Source organism: Denticeps clupeoides, chromosome 10, assembly GCF_900700375.1.
Source record: "Denticeps clupeoides chromosome 10, fDenClu1.1, whole genome shotgun sequence".
Taxonomy (NCBI): domain Eukaryota; kingdom Metazoa; phylum Chordata; class Actinopteri; order Clupeiformes; family Denticipitidae; genus Denticeps; species Denticeps clupeoides.
Window position 1 is genome coordinate 21578177 of NC_041716.1, and position 17788 is coordinate 21595964.

Below are 17788 nucleotides of genomic sequence, written 5' to 3' on the forward strand. Positions count from 1 at the left end.
AGCTGAGGTTGAGAGCTTTTTGACTCCGCTATGACAATATACAATTATGTGGCCAATGACTGGTTGAGGTCAAGATTTTTTCCAGTCTTGAGACTGAGAAGTAATGGCACTATTAGAAAATGTGAAATGATATTTAGGTAATACTATGTTTTGCAAGTATACATATATTTCATGGACAAAAGGCACACAATTAAGGAAGGCATCAAGCAAATATTGCTCTAGTATTTATATCAGGTTCGGGTCTCTGTTGAATATTTTTATAATTAAATAGGCCCACCTCTTTACTTGGAGCCGGCCTGTGTTTTAAACAAAGCAGTCAGTCACTGAGAGGGTGGTTTGGTTCCCTCGCTGTGAGAGACCAGGGTGTCACTGCCTGGCTGCTTCCCGTTTACAAAGGCCACGTTGAGCAGAAGATAGCAAGCTCCTGCTGTTCCATTCAGGAGTAGGTCCACACTTTGGTACCCCTCCCCAAAAATCTCCTTTGACGTGTCTCCTCAGCTGTGTCGATGACAACCCCCCACCGACCCAGTGCCTCTGTCCGTCTGCATGGAGTGAAGGACTTGCCAAGCAGCTGTCTCCTTCTCTTCCTTTCACTATCACCTGCTTCCTCACTCTCTTGTTCTTCAGCCCACATGACACCCCGCATGACCCCACATTGATCTTATTACAGATGCACTTGTTTTTCCTCATCAACAACAACATTTATTTCTTATATAGCCCAAAATCACATACAGTATGTCTCAATGGGCTTTGACAGGCCCTACAGTTGACACCCCCCACACTTGACCCTTCTGCACACAAGGAAAAACTCCACATAAAAAAAAACTCTAGGAGAGAGAAAAAAAAGAGAGGAAGAAACCTTGGGAAGGAGTGATACAGAGAGGGACCCCCTTCCAGGGTAGAGTGAGCCTGCAAATGGTGTCAGTGCAGGGTTGGATATGATATAATGATAAGTCCTACGGTTGTAGGGTTGGAGAAGTCCAGGATGTATTCAGTGTCATGGTCTAGATTACGTGTCCATAATGATGTTACTGGTCCATTTGAAGATCCCTGAAGCTGTAGTTGTAATGGTGGTGGTGGCTGTGGTGACCCTCTGGTTTGTTTCATGTTTTGTCCTTGTAAAGCAGTTGTCAGGAACCAGGATTTATTTGCTGGTCTGATCACTGGGGTCTGCCAGTAGTCTGGGCGCTTGATTCCGTGCCTCGGAGAAAAACAAACAGAAGCAGCGGCAGACGGTTGCACTGTACGACCGATACTGAAATATGTGGTTATAGTGGTATATTGGTGCTACAGTGGCCCGGTACCCTAACTAGGACAGGCTAACTAGGGTGAATTTAACTCTGTCTGTGTCTAACAGGGGGACTGTGTGATAAACTGGACTTTATAATTGACACTGCGTCAAAATCAAGTGAAATGAGGGTCTAGGACTTTAGCAAAAAGCCAGAGAAAACAGATAGGTTTTGAGATTGGATTTAAACACTGAGACTGTGTCTGAATCCCGGACACTGACAGGCAAGCTGTTCCACAACTGTGGAGCTCTATAGGAGAAGGATCTGCTCCCAGCTGTGCACCTTTGGTACCAGTAGTGACCCCGCACCCATTGATCGAAGGGGGCGTGGCGGTTCGTAAAGAACCAAAAGTTCACTCAGGTACTGTGGCGCGAGACCATTTAGAGCTTTATAGGTTAAAAGTAGGATTTTGTAGTCAATCCAAAATTTGATGGGTAACCAGTGCAGTGATTGTAAGACTGGGGTGATGTGGTCAAATTTCCTGGTTCTGGTTAGTACTCTGGCTGCAGCATTCTGTACTAGCTGGAGTTTACTCATGCACCTACTAGAGCATCCAGACAATAATGCATTGCAGTAATCTAACCTTGATGTAATAAATGCATGGACCAACTTTTCTGCATCATGCATTGAAATTATATTTCTTATTTTCGCAATATTTCTAAGGTGAAAGAATGCTATTCTAGTGACATTATCTACGTGCGAATTGAATGAGAGACCTGCATCAATGATGACACCTAGATCCTTCACTTTAATACTCGGTGAGATAGAAAGGCTATCCAGGGTAATTGTGTAGTCAGCCAGTTTATGCCTGGCTGCTTGAGGCCCAAGTACAAGCGCTTCTGTCTTGTCAGGGTTTAACAGGAGAAAGTTGGTGAGCATCCACTGTCTAATGTCCTTCAGACAATTCTCTATTTTGTTCAGCTGCTGCCTCTGATCTGGCATTGCTGACAGATACAGCTGTGTGTCGTCAGCGTAGCAATGAAAGCTAATACCGTGTTTGCGGATGACGTCGCCTAAAGGTAACATGTATAGAGAAAAAAGTAACGCACCTAGGACAGAACCTTGTGGAACACCAAACTCTACTTTACTATGTGAAGACGAAACACCATTGATGTCCACAAACTGATATCGGTTGGTCAAATATGATCTGAACCATTCAAGGGCTGTTCCCTTAATCCCAATAACATTCTCTAACCTGGCAAGGAGAATAGCGTGATCAATAGTGTCAAACGCTGCACTCAGATCAAGCAGGACAAGCAACGAGATGCGTCCCTGATCAGAGGCCAACAGCAGGTCATTAACCACTTTAACCAGCGCTGTCTCAGTGCTATGATGAGGTCTAAATCCTGATTGATATACTTCATGGATGTTGTTACAGTCTAGGTATGCGCTCAGCGCATAATCAGGGGTCTAATGACTGCTACCTTGAACGAACTTGGTACGTGGCCAGTGCTAAGCGACGAGTTAACAATTTTGAGGATAGAATTTATAACATTGGGTGCTATTTGCTTAAGGAGCCTTGTTGGAATCGGATCCAAAGCGCAAGTACATTGATTTGATGACGAGATTAATTTGATTAATTCATGCTCTTTAATAGGGTTGAATCGTTCTAATCGGTGGTCTATTAGAACATTATTTTCCATGGAAATATCGGCGGAGCTATTTGTTGTGCTTTTAATCTTCTCTCTATTTGCGACAATTTTAGTATTAAAGAAATTCATAAAATCATCGCTACTATGATGATATTGAGTGGTCGCATCCATTTCTGTCTTATTCCTGGTTAGTTTGGCTATAGTTTTAAACAGGAATCCGGGATTATTTTTGTTTTTGTCTATTAACGAGGACAGATATGTTGATCGAGCCGCGCTAAGAGCCTTCTTATAGTTAAGTAGGCTCTCCTTCCAAGCTATTCGGAATATGTTTAATTTACTTTGACGCCATTTGCGTTCTAATTTCCGGGCGGTCAAGCGAGCGCGTGTGATCATTATACCAAGGAATTAAGTTTTTATCTCTTACTATCTTCCTTTTGAGGGGAGCGACTATATCTAACGTACTACGCAGTGGTGATTCTAGACATTTGGTCGCTTGGTCAAGTTCAGCGGGGTCTGACGGTGAGTTTATCAGCGTTGATAAATCTGGTTAATAAACCTCTGTGCCGTACTTGATGTAATTGTCCGTTTGTCTCTATAACGTGGGGGATTGAGTTTGTTGTGTCTGAGACATATTTTAAAAGCGATGAGGAAATGATCTGAGACCATTTCAGATTGCGGAAGAGTAACTATATCTTCTATATTTAAATAGAAGGTCAACACAAGATCGAGCGTGTGACCACCTTCGTGAGTAGGTCCTGTTACATGTTGGTTAACTCCAGCTGAGTTAACCAACTGCTCTCATGCCTTATTCTCTCTTTCAACTCACCACCATATTTAATATGCATGTGCATCTTAAATGTTCTGCCCAACAGGAAGTGAGATCATTTGGATTGTTTAATTTTTTGCCTATACAAACTATACACAAAAAATCAAGAAAACAAATTCTCGTACAAAGGATGTGTTTTTGCTTCATTTGATGGGCGTTTGACTGACGTGCTCTTAACGCTGTTTAACGTTGGTTGCTGTTTAACGCTTGTCAGCTTGTCAGCTCATGAGCAGAAATTGATGCCAAGAGAATGCTGCATGCAGCGTTTCTTAGATGCCATCCAAACACGCAGCCAACCGAACTGGTTGGCCTGGTTCAGATGCCCATGTGATCTTTAATGGCGTTGCAGTGGATACCCCCTTAGAATAAGCTATAAAGAAGACAGGTTGGTCTCCCTGAGAAGCAGCTCTCTGCATGAGCTGCAACAGAGGAGGGGTAGCAGATGAATCAGATGAGTGCTGAAAGTTTAAATGAGTACTGTATTCGATGTATGCAGCTATATTTTTGTTTTGTCCCTCATAGTCGTGGCTCTAAATGACACTGTCTATGAATTTTTTTTGTGTCAGAAATGTTTTTTTGTTTCACTTTGACTAACAGCACAGGCTCTAAGCTAAAGGGATATTTATTGAAGATGTGGGATGGAACTGCTCTAATCACAGCATGGTATAGATTTTATCCATAAAAAGCTCAGCTTTACTTCAGTAGTGACAGGGACAGTCCCACTGGAGACACTCAGGGTTAAGTGTCTTGCTCAGGGACACAATGGTGGTAAGTGGTGTTTGAACCTGTGACTTTGTCATCTTCTGGTTCATATATGAGTGTCTTACCCACTAGGCTACTACTGCTGATAGTTCATATTCAGATTTTGTCACTTTTGTGCTAATGTGGTAACTCCTATGGGACCATCATGTGGCTTATGAATATGCTTTGCCTGTTTATATAGGCGCATATTTTTTCTAATTCAGAATATTCTGCCCTGTTCTGCAGCTGGCGATGGTGTAGCTTTGCATTATTCAAATGGCATAACAGGCTTCAGTGGGAGCCATGCTCCTCTCATTAGCTGCTCCCTTTGAAGGGAAGAGCTTCAGGCTTCAGGTAGACTTCCTGTCTTCCTTATGAAACATCCTGCTATTTGAAAGGGTGTCTATAGGGCCGGGATCTCCTAACCATATTGAAAACTGCATTTACATTTAACATGTGTTGTCTTACTATATGGTTATGCATCAGTGTATCTACAATATCGATATACATGGTACTTACAAAATTGTTATACCATGTACTTACTTACATACATATATACATACATACATACATACATACATACATGTATTTAATGCTAATATTAAGTTTGTGTTTCATGGAATATGATAATCATGCCTATTTAGTCCCAGTTTGAAGCATTGAGGTTTTCAACATTATCTGGCTGATTATATGTTGGTGTAATACCACTAGAAGTTATTATTATTATCAGGAAGCACCACTGCCTTTTTGGGCAATAAAGTGCTCACTAGGTCCTGTTTTTTACACTTGTGTGACTGCAGCAGGCTGAATTCTGTTGGGCCAGGCTCCGGTTCCAAATGTCTGAAAGTAATTGCCTCTTGGTGCGGTTTTTCCCTGATGTTGAGCATAATGACATTAGGCTTGGTGAACCACATTACACTTACCGTGGTTCCCGTATTCCATGTTTTTTTAGTATATAGAAGATTAAACACTCGGAAGGATAATGTGAAATTCCTACCATTGTCATTTTCCCTTCCACTTTTCTTCACATGATAATGATCTGTTCCTATGTAATATTATGAACTGTGCAGAGAGTGAAAAATCTATGAAATCTATTATTTTTTTTCCTGAAGCATGGATCTGTTTGGAACGTAGTAATAGTAGAATTTCTTGCTCTATGCTTATCTCTGTTCGAGCCAATTTTGCTACAGGGGGACCTTTTGAAATTCATTGGAATTCTTATCAGTCATGGCTTTTCCCTTATTGATCAATTTCCATGGAAACAGTGCTGTATTTGGGTGATTTCTCTCTGTCCTTTAACCTCAGGTTGCAGCCTCAAGAATCAAGTGTTCCAGTGGCCTTGATGAAAAACAAACTTCATGCTAAACGTTGCAACATGTAGGAGGCAGAGACATGTAGGGAGGTGGAGAGAAGAGGTGGTGATGTGATTTGCACCATCCGCTAGAGTGGACAGTTGGCCGAGTGCCGGACCATATATAAATTTACTTTGCAGAGCACGGTTATTACACAGTTCATTCATGGTGCAGGTGTGTGTGCACGAGGTGCTTCAAAATGCACTCAGCTGACACCATCATATTGTCTGTGCGTAATACAAGTAAATTGGGGCAGTGGTGGCCTAGCGTTTAAGGAAGCAGCCCCATAATCATAAGGTTGTCGATTCGAATCCTGATCCGCCAAGGTGCCACTGAGCAAAGCACCATCCTCACACACTGCTCCCCAGTGCTCACCAAGGGTGATGGGTTAAAAGAAGACACATTTCGTTGTGTGCACCGTGTGCTGTGCTGCAGTGTTTTAAAATGACAATCATTTCTCTTTCACATTGAATTTTGTTACATTACATATTTCTATTTAGCTCAAACTAATAAATGTTCTGCCTATAAGGGATTGTTGTTGGTTGTCTTTCAAACTGTGATGTTAACCCTAAAATCCTTTACAATCCCTCAGCATTCAAGACCCAAAACCGTCAAAACCTAAACTACTAATGTGTTTGTTTTACAGAACCTGTTCAGTTCTCTCTAAGGCAGCTGCAGATCCTAGTTCTCCATAAAATGTATTATAGTCAGTGCCTTCTTAATTACACTGGAAATTGTTTTTTTCCAGCATTCGAAATATCTAAACAGTCAGGAAAGGATTGATAGTAATCTGAATGCATCATTCATTAGAGATCAGTTTATACTTATTAGTTCAGTGATACAGTTAGCAGTTGGCTGCCCTCACACACCCCTGACACATTACTAAATAACTTGTGCTGTTCAGGCCCCAAGAGTGGTAAAGTGTCCAGTTGGCATCAACGATTGGGAATTTTCAGCCTGCTTCAGATTTCCTACGTCTTTATTTCTCCTGGGACTGAAACACCAGGGAGTATACAGGGAGATATGACCCTAATGAATTCTGATGCAGCCCTAATAGCCTGTAATGATGTTTCAAATGGCGGGTAATAGCATTTACCCCAAGCCAGGCTAGAAGTTGCAATGCCAGCTCCATCTCTGTCCTACTCTCTTGTGTCTTTCATGTAAGGCTGCCCTATGGAGTGGAGTGGAATCTGATGACCTCAGAGAACCGAGATATTCCATACATTAAATGGCAAGATTCTGGTAAAGAGACAAACAAAGGTCTGTGGGGTTCTTATGATTCTTCTCTTAATAGCCATTATTACAACATAAATTAACTGTCACAACCATGGTGGCATGACGAGGCAGGTGAAAGGAGATGATGAGAATAGGTGATGAGGAAGAATTTGCATGACATCAGGAAACTGGGTTTTAATGGGTGAAGAACAGGACAGGGGAAACATCCAAGACATTGGCGAACATGTAACATAAGACCTGACCGTGAACAGAAACGAACAGGGCAGCTTTATACATTCGACATAGGTGAAAATGATTAGGGAACATTACACACGACAACAGTGAAACCCCTTTCGGACTGGATCATGACATTAACTAGACTATTAATTATCTTGTAAGAGTCCAGCAATGCAGTATCATGTTCACTGCCAACAAGACATGCTTGCATAATCTGGGATCACTGGAATGAAGTCATGGTGACCTAACCTGTCACCTAGCAGCACCAGTATCAAACCTTCTTCCTTTCTTCAGACGGAATAATGTCAAAATAACATTGAAGGTCAACTTTCTTGTATTGATTCTTTGGCTGCTCGTCTGAGGCCTGAGGTCCATAAGGTTCAGCTCATGTGTGACATCCTCCACAGCATATGGCACATGTAATTTGGCTGTGGAGAAAGCAGCTGCTGTCTCGGGGGGGGGGTTCTACCCCCAGGCACTAACTGGGAGATCCTGACCCTTCATTTGTTTTTTTGTTTTCACGTGTCACAGGAAGGCAAACATCCACACTAAAGGGCAGGTAAACCACCTTGGTGAGTGATGGGTACACTGCCTGTCTGTGGACAATATGCTCTTTACATTCCTGTTCTCTCAGGATACACAAACTGCCCCAAAACAGTTTTTTATATAGTTCCAATGAAAATATCCATATTATTTTATCTATTGAGAATTCACAACATTCATTCAAAAGCCTGGTTGAGGAGTAAAAGGCAAACTTGAATGTGATTATCTGTGCTTTATGGCTTGCTCAGACTTCCAGGTGTCATGTTCATGTGAATTATAATTTAAAAAGGCACATTTAAAAAAAAAAAAACAGCAACATTATTCCCAACTCTCCTAAATGTCATGTTCTCAAATTCATTTTCATAAATCATTCTACATACAATTGTTAACGAAACAATTGTTCTACATACAATTGTTAAGTGATGTGAAAAAGTGAATATATTGTCACTTGTGATAGACAGCAGCACAGAACACAGTGCACACAGTGAAATTTGTCCTCTGCGTTTAACCCATCACCCTTAGTGAGCAGTGGGCAGCCATGACAGGCGCCCGGGCAGCAGTGTGTGGGGACGGTGCTTTGTCAGTAGCACCTCAGTGGCACCTTGGCAGATCGGCATTCGAACCTGCAACCTTCTGATTACAGGGCCGCTTCCGTAACCGCTAGGCCACCACTGCCCCAAATGTTAAACAACATAATAATTGAGCCTTTCATATCCAATTGTCACGACTGGGTGCAGCTGGAGACGCACCTGGCACCAATCTGCATGACAGCAGGGTGGGTATAAAGGTCTTGTTGAGCAGCCCATCAAGGCTGCGACATTTTATGTGGACCCTGCGATTGCCACACGCCTGCGGGTTTGTTTTTGTTCTCACTCTTTTCTCCTATTTTTGACCCCCTGCGCCGTTTTCCTTTGTGTTTAAGATTCTTGCACATGTGAATACTGATGTTATTCTATTGGTTAATATATTTAAACAGATATCAGTGCATAAGATTTCTCAACAGGTCTATCAGTAAAATAAATATAGATTTTATTTTTATGTGTATCCAAATACTTCTACATAATAAATATTTGATTTGCAAAAAAAAAATTCGCCACCAAACATGGCATCGCCAAACTGCTGCCCTTTATCACAGGCCCTGGGGGACTGTGTGGTCAGCATTAGAGCTCCTCAGGGCAGGTAAGCTGTTTTTGATGGAGGCCAGTAGTGTTAAAAGGTCTGAGCATCAGATGACATTCCTGGCTCTCTGGCTTTCACCTCAGTAATGTGATCTATCTGATGTTTGGGTTGCCCTTTCTGCGAACTGATGTCCCATTCAAAGAGACATGCTGAGTAGAGTGGTGCTTATTAGATTAACCATCATGCACCCCACCACTTTTCTGCACTCCGCTCACCTGATCAATTACAAGTCTACTTCCCTCTTGTGCTTGTGTTCAGGTCAGTAGCATTCATGTTAAAGCTGTTGCACAGTAGTTTTAAATGTTTTTTACAGGTGGGTGATCCAGAAAGAGAGAAAGAGAAAGAGAGCACCACGTTACACAGCTTGACATTTTTATTTTTAATTATAAATCATAATAATGCCTCCTCCCTAACTTCTTACCAAAATTATTCAAATGATTTCACAGCTGAGCACTAGGACCTGGGGAAGTTGCGGGCTGCTACTGCGGAATTTCAACCAACTAAAATGATGTAAACTGGAATTTCTACAACTAGTGGAGCCAAATCTTAAGCATTTTATTAATGATGATAAACAAATTTACAAAGACAAAACACATTTGTTACATGTTTGTTACATGGATTTTTTTCTCAGTTTAAGAGGCGATTTGTGCACCGTGCATCATTCTTCAAAGGCTATAGTGCACATCATCTGTATTTGGTTGGCATAATCATGAAGTCATGTTATGTAAGTATGTTGAGTTCTGTGGTAAAGTGTGCCGCCTCTGCAGACTAATACAGCTATAGAGTCTGACTAATAAACAATGGCAGTGCGGCTTGTGTGATTCACACTGGAGACTGAACCCCCTCCCCCGGCACTATTGTTAGATTGTCGGATGGTGAGGAAGCTGTTTTTCCTTTTAGGCGTCAATGATTTCCTCTTTCAGAGAACATGACCATCATGCCCATCTGCCAGAAAGGAAGTGCTATAGTGATATAATAACAGCTTCTTCTGTCTCTGCTCTTGCCGTCTTTCTCTCTTTGTTATCCTGCTGAGCTCGGACACAATCCCATATAAGGCTCTGGGTTGCAGCAGAAGATTAGACATTCTTTTCAGGATTGAATGCTGAGTCAGTTTGACCCTTCCAACTTGTGGAATGTATGCCCTTAGTATCAAAATGAAGGACCATACCTGGCTAATCAGAAGGCTGAAGAATAAGAAGATCAAAGCAGAGAGGTGAAAAAAAAGTTTTGTAAAAATAGACAAAGGAGAGTTGTGGTTTGGCCTACTGGACCATTAACTTTTTAATGGGCTCCCTCTTTTCCTTTTCCCCCCACCTTCTCTTTCATTTTTGTTTCTCATTACACTGATGTTTCTGTCTCCTCCCATGGGTATGCTTTAACATGCAAAGCCTGGACTCTGTGTGTGGTTGTCTTCGGGAATCTGCTTTTGATTTGGGTCTCCTCTCCCTAAAAGGCTGTAGCTCTGTGCCACATTTGAAGCCAGGGCTGGCACAACCCTAATTGGTTCTGGAAGGTGCCAGGCCTGTCCAGATCTGCCCAATGGGGAAGTAGTGCATTGTGAAAGAGTGACGTTTACCCCCTTGGGCTTCAGAGTCCTTGTTAACCTGCCACGATCTTGATCTGGCCACGAATGGATTAGGGTAGTGTCTGTAGATCCACTATTATCAGACCGTGATAAGGACACATGCTAAACTCACACAGTATTAGCAGCATGAGCTGATAAAGTGAACTTATATACTCAGTAATCATGTTTGGAGGAGTCTGTGTAAATCCCGCCTGAGCCCCGGCTTGAATATTGAAACGACATGGATCTTTGCAATTAATGGCTTTTAAAGGCTCCCTCTGGTCTCTATTATGCACCGCTGCTCTTGATGTGAACCAGGAGGGTGAAACATATGGCCGTGGACAGACCCCTGCACGGCTGGGACCTCTGAATACAGTTTATTCATCTCAGAGTGGGACCATGTGAATTGTCCCATTTGGTTTTTGGGCAGAGGATTAAGTGTGCAGCAAGTTTATAAAGACTGTAAAAAAGCAGACAGGCATGGGGTCAGGGGTCGCCGCGGGGCCTTGGGAACTGAGATGCGACAAACCTTTAATGTGTGATTCCTGCCTGTTGTGTGTGTAGTGCGTGTGTGTTTTATGACTCTGTGTTTACTGGTTTTACTGGGTGTCGCTAAATGGCAGCCAATGTTTCTGTAGGTCTTCTGACAGTCAGGAGACCTTAAATGTCCTGTGACATTTTGACTTTCATGGACACATAACTAGTGCATCCTGTTATAACACTGGCAGTCTGTGAGGTGTGTAATATGTGTGTTTGTGTGTGTGTTGTATTGATATGGATTGTTTATGTTATTGTATTTTATTTCATTTCTATGTTGTTTGGCAGAAATGTAATTAATCAATAAGTTCCAGATGTTTTAAAATTATATACTATATTTTCTTGGCTTTGAGATAATCTTGGCTCTGAAATAATTCGCTTCAGGGCCAGAGACACCAAAATAAATAAATAATTGTTGTTGATGTAAGATGGGGCGTTCTGCAGGACCACGGTACTTCTGCAACTTTGCGTTGTGGAGAGGCAAACGCCTCTTTGTTCTTGTGACAATTTGGTGGTGATGGTCCGTGGGGGTCGGCCTCCTGTTGTTTGTTCTTGTGACCATTTGGTAAATAAAAGGTGTGAAGTGCCAGCCATGTTTTTTGAGATCGCCTGCTCTCTATGTCTGCCCCAGACGGGAGACTCTGAGGGCCTGACGACAGAAACAACAAATTCTGATTGGTCAGTGACAACTTCCTGTCGGTCAAATGTATAAAGGATGTTCTCGTGTGGTAGCAGGGGCTTTTTTTTCTCTCAGCTTCTTTTCCATCGGAACTGGTCCTTCCAGTTCTTGAGTCTTCTCTCTCTTGAGTCTTTTCTCCTGGATCAGGTAATGTCTCTGAAGCTTGGTTCAGGCTTTTCTGTCTTTTTTTTATCTTTTCCTCCTGTCTTTCATTTTGGTTTTCTCTGTAACATTGATACCTTTTTTACATACAATATTTACATGTAACTGCAATAATAATGTACTGGTGTTAATAAATTAGAAACTGTTCATCCTTTTAACCTGTATTGTGCAATGCCTCTTTCTGCCAGGTAACATCAAGTTGAAGTGGTTTGAATACAGTGCTTTTTTTTGTAGAGAGAGAGTTTTTTTACTCTATTCTCCACAGTTTTACATTGATAATGGGTCAGCAAGTCCCACATATGTATGAACAATTTACACAATTTTAAAGACTTTAATATGCATATGCATTTGGTGATTGTTCAGTATTGTAACAATGCTTCTTACAAAGTTAAATCTCTCTCATATACCCTACTTCCTCATTCAGGAAAATGAGACAAAACGTTACACACCCATGTACTGCACAGCATCAGTCTATTCCCTCTTTCCTCCATTTCCCTGTTTTGTTTACTTATACCCTTTGTCCCTGGGGGCAATAATGGACATGACAAATGTGATCTGAGGACTAACTTGCATATATATTATCAGGACCTTAATTCAAATAATTCTTACATACATATTATCAGGATTTTCATTGAACTTTAGACACAAGCAAGATGTTAAAGTGTATTAAGAAAGAAAGTAGCTGTGCTACATTTTGTATATTGTTCTTCTGTCTGTGCTGTGAAGGTGAAGTTATCTGCAGGACTTTAAGGATACAGCTAGTGAATGACAGTGAAGGAAATAAAAGGTGTCTTTAAAAACTGCTAAACCATCTCTCTGGTAATAGCTTCCAGCCACATCTGTGTGAATGCTATAGCCAGAGGGACTCTGACATTTACCACCTACTTACAGGCTAATTAGCCTGATTTATATAAAAGTAGGAAGGAATCCATCTATCCAGCTCACCAGCAGGGAGTAGCAGGTTGCAGGGACTGTGTGTTCATTCATCGCAATGCATGCTTCCCAATTCATTTTTCATGTTCATCCTGTGTAATGTTTCCTGATCGTGTTCACCTGTGTCTGATTGTATAAAGCTGCCCTGTTCGTGTCTTTTCGCCGTCAGGTCATTGTTAAGTGTTTTGTGACGTGGTGCGTATGCGTCCTTCTTCATCATCATGTCCAGCCATCATTCCAGCTCAACTGCCTCTCCATGTCAAACCAGCATGACAGCAAGCATCCCAATTGCTTTCAGAAACATATTTTTCATTACGTGATATTAATTTACCTTACAGGATGGTAGTAAGATAAGATAAGATATGATGATCCTTTATTACTCCCACAAGTGGGAAACTTACATTGTCAAGGCAGGAAGTGGACAGTACAATATAAGAGCAGCAAAAGACAATAGCACAGACACTATGTCGACTGTATAATATAAATGTTCATATAATATAATATAAATGTGTACAAATAAGCAAACAAATAGTCCTAGAATAGCTAAATAAAAATGTCACTATATACATAAGTATAAAATATATATTTGTGAGAATTTTACATATAGATATACACATATTGCACTTAAGAAAAATGGAGATGGTGCTGGATGTGTGTGTGTGTGTTTGAGTGGTCAGCTGTTGTAGAGCCTGACAGCGGTTGGCAGGAAAGACCTTCTGAATCTTTCCGTCCCACATTGGACGCAGCCTGCAACCGAAGAAGCTGCTCAGTTCTGTCAGGGTCTCCTGCATGGGGTGGGAGATGTTTTTCAGCAGGGATGATAGCTTAGCCACCATTCTCCTGTCAAGCCTAGTTAGTAAGAAACCACAAGACCCAGATTCAAACCCCACCTACTACCATTGTGTCCCTGAGCAAGACTTAAGCCTAAGTTGCTCCAGTGAGACTCTCTGTAACTTCTGATTTTAAGACGCTCTGATAAGACGCTCCCAACCACACACTTTGATCTTATGATTCTCTTATGGGCAGTGGTGGCCTAGCGTTTAAGGATGCAGCCCCATAATCTGAAGGTTGCCGGTTCGAATCCCGGTCGTTTGGGCATCTGGTCAGGATGCGTCCTGGACGCCTCCCTGGGGAGGTGTTTCGGGCATATCCTGCCGGCAGGAGGCCCCTGGGTCACCCAGGACACACTGGGGTTTAAGGTGTTTGTGGAGTTACCCACTAGGCTACTACCATCCTATTTAGAATTATGTAATTAAATAAGTTAATTTAATATAGTTATCATCCCTCTTATCTCCTCTCAGTTCTCCATAACTCTGGACTGGGTGCTGAATGTCTCCCTGTCCTGTGTTCAGAGCTTGGTATGCACAAGCTTGGTGCATGGTTGTGTAAAAGAGTTGAAATCATAGCAGATACAGTCTGAATAAAACCGTTTCAGCAGATGTAAATGATTCTTCCCTTGGCCACATGTCTGCTTTACAAAAGCCCACATTGCATTGAGGCAGGTTGATTATTGTTAAAATGTTTACTTTAAATATTCAGGATATTAGTCTTTTTAGTGAAAAAATTGCTTCACACATTATTCAATTTAGATTTTATTATTAGCAGCTCAGTTTGATTTCCTTCTTTACTTAACTGCACTGTTTTCACCCACCTCAGTCCTCGTAGCGCCAGTTTTCCTTTTTGAAAGGGACATAGGAAGTGTTCTCAGCGCTGAGATATGTTGGTTTTAGCCAGTGCTGTGGTCCTGCTATACTGTCTGCCAAGAAGAAATAACCCAGAAGGCTTAGTTATGCTTGCAATTTAGGTTAGTTACGCACCGCACTTAGATAAATAGTTTTGCTAGGGAAATCCCTCACACTCCGGCTTTTATTAAAGAAAATCATTATTGCTGGGTCTGTTGCAACATTCATTTTGAGCATGAAAGTTCATATGCCGCTCTTGCTAGGTGGTGCTAAAGAGATGTTAGAAATAATTTCTTCTGGTCTTTATTCTATTTATAAGCATGTCTTTATTCAGCTCTGCTAAACTGCGTCCTCTGACCACAATTGCAGGCTTCAGTGTCCAGTTGCCCATCTGTGTCGTGCGGATTGGTTTGTTTGAGGGTGTGTGTGTGCCATGTGTTCTATTGCACTATGGGTTATTTTTTCAAACTGGTGCTACTAAGCATGGGGCTTGTTTGCTAGAGTAACGTGAATCGTCTGCAGGATTTACATAAACTTGTATTCAAATTTATATTAAAATATTCTTGATTGGTTCATATGGGGTGGATTGGGTTTCAGACAAGAGTGTGTTTAATAAACAAAGCATGCCATTAAACAAACTGTGTATGTGTGTGTTGGAGGAATGGTGTTCTTAATTTTACAACCATGAATAGTAATAGCCCCGTCTTTGGGTCAGGGGTCAATTTGTCACAGGGAATTAAAGGGAAGGTGATAGATTTTCCTGTGGTGATTGATTGAGGACCCGTAACCCCTCACACACACATGCATTGTCACTTTGTCTGCTGTGGTCCTGCCTGAGATCCGGCTGGCAGTTTCTACCTGTGGCCCATCACATTTTCTGCTGCCTGTGTATGTTGTTATTGGTCTTGTTGTGTCTGTGATGTGTGTTGTTGTGTAAAAGTAAATGTTTGAGTGTGTGTAAGTTATTTGAGGTAGTATGTGTGAGTGAGTAGACGAAATGCAGGACAGTCGAGTGTCTCTCTGCCACCTGGCCTTCTGACGGTTATCTCAGCTTGACAGGTTCCTTTTGTTCCTTAAAGCCGTCAAGATGAGTAAAGTTGCACTCACTGCATCTCAGCATGACTCAGCCATGACAAAGTGCCATGAGAGATGGAGAGGAAAAGAACAGAAAAGAAAGGAAAGGCAGTGGGGGGGCAGGGTCTTGGTTTTTAACCTGACCTGAAAGTAGTTTCTCATCCTGGGGCCTGCGTGTGTGTGTGTGTGTGTGTGTGTGTGTGTGTGTGTTTTATTGTGTGCGTAAATGTGTGTGCACTTGAAGTAAGCCATTACATACAGAGCTGACTGCTCTGCTTGGCTTCTTTCCCCCACCCCCCCCTGCTGCTCACTTCCTGCTGGGATCCAGCAGACAGCCATCGCTACGCTGTCGCTATTGGTGACAAGTGACGGCACATTACAGGATCTTAGCACCATCAGGACAGGGAGCAATAATGGCGAGAGCTGATTATGTTTACATCTAACCCCAGTGTTGGTCTTATATAAACACTGTCAACAGTCAGTCATGGTTCAGTCTTCAAACGTCCTGTTATGTTTTCTGTTACAATGTCACTGGAGTTTAAAGGTACAGGACGGCTGTGGTCCCTGCTCTACATTGATAAATAGCCAATGAGAGCCAGCCGGTCTATGTCAGTGCCACCCACATCTCAAACACAGCCGGTGACTGAGCAGCTGTGTGTTCCACCCCCTTTCATTTTGTCTGCTGCTTCTCGCTTTTTCTTTGTCACATGGTGTCAGTCTAAACAGTCCCCTCCTGTATTTTCTGTGTAAATTAAACAAACTGTTTGTTCACCTCATCTCATGTAAAAAAAAAGTGGGTACTCCAGTTTGTGAAAGTACAAATCCCTATGTCTCTTTACCAAATAAACTTTTCCTTCTCGCTAAAGAAGGCCTCAGAGACACGGGGAGTCTGTGCAAAGCCATAGCTATCATGGTCAGGGGACCGATAGATGACACCTCGTCCTCCCCCTCATGCAACAAATGGACATGGTTATTCAGCCCATTATTGTGCATGAACAAAGACTGGGGGATAACAGTGGTCTGAGGAAATGTGGAGGGGAAACCCACTTTCCACCCACAAGCCCCTCTTGGATGTCCGCCAGTCCAGACAAAAATGTCCTCACTGTGTAACAGCAGAAAGAAAGACGCAAACCACTGCCGTGGGGCGCTGTCTTGTGTTCATGCTCTTATTTGAGCTGTTACAGTGAGAGTAAATGTTAAAATGGACACTTTTCAACTAAAAGAGGGAGCTGGGGCTTAAAAAGTAAAGTAAACTAAAAAGTAAGGGAGAGAGTTAAAAAAGAGAAACAGAGGCTGTGCCAGAAAGAGAAAGGCTAGTCGTCTCCTTACAGGAAACCGGAGCTTGAGCTGAGGAATCTGGACAGCAGTTAGCAAACAGCCAGCAGTCCGGACAGAGTCTGCGGTTTGAAGGGATGTGAACGTTTGGAAGAATTAAGGGTTCTTCATAAACATGACTGCACTACCTTTTTCTGAACTGTTCTTCTGTCATATATTACACACAAATACAACACATTCATAACACAGTTACTGACATTTTCTTCTTCAAGGAGCACTTTAAGAGCAAAACATCAGATTTCATGACAGATCCCACATTTTCCTTAAAGACAATCTGACTGAAATCTGACTGATTTGTGAAAGGTTTCTGTATATAGGACAGAAAGCTGTCAGAACATCAATTTTCTAGGTAAACAGACACACTCAGACCCCCTACCCAGCTCCTCTATCTCCCTTTTTTTACTAAGGGATGATGGCAGCTGACAGCTGAGGTCAGTGATGTTGAACCTGGAACCCTCCCCCTAGCAGACAGAGACATCCATCCTCTTCCATGTAGGCGCTGACCGGCACTAATGCCCTAATAGTCCTGGTCTACATATGAACCAGGCGAGTGTCTGAACCGCTGTGGTCTCCGCCCACTACAGATATAGATATTAGTGTTTTTAGTGGTCCATCATAGTGGAAGTCCATCATAAGTGCTCCTCCCTTTTTAAAACTTTGTTTAAAAGGGGTATTTTTTGTTTGAATTATTTCAACCTGTACCAAATTGACATAGCAATAGAAGTTCCTCTTTCCAAGATTGTCAAATAACAGTCTTATCTTATTTTGATCTGTTTTTATAGATCCTGAAGATAGACCTGTGAACACAGTAAAACTGTTTTCTCGTTACTTTTATATTTCTGTCTTAA

The 17788-nt window shown here is 42.0% G+C and overlaps 1 protein-coding gene across 3 annotated transcripts in view; it reads left to right on the forward strand.

Moving 5' to 3' along the window:
- plxna2 (plexin A2) overlaps positions 1 to 17788 on the forward strand; it is a 154872-nt gene that overhangs the window by 41469 nt on the left and 95615 nt on the right. The window lies entirely within an intron of this gene.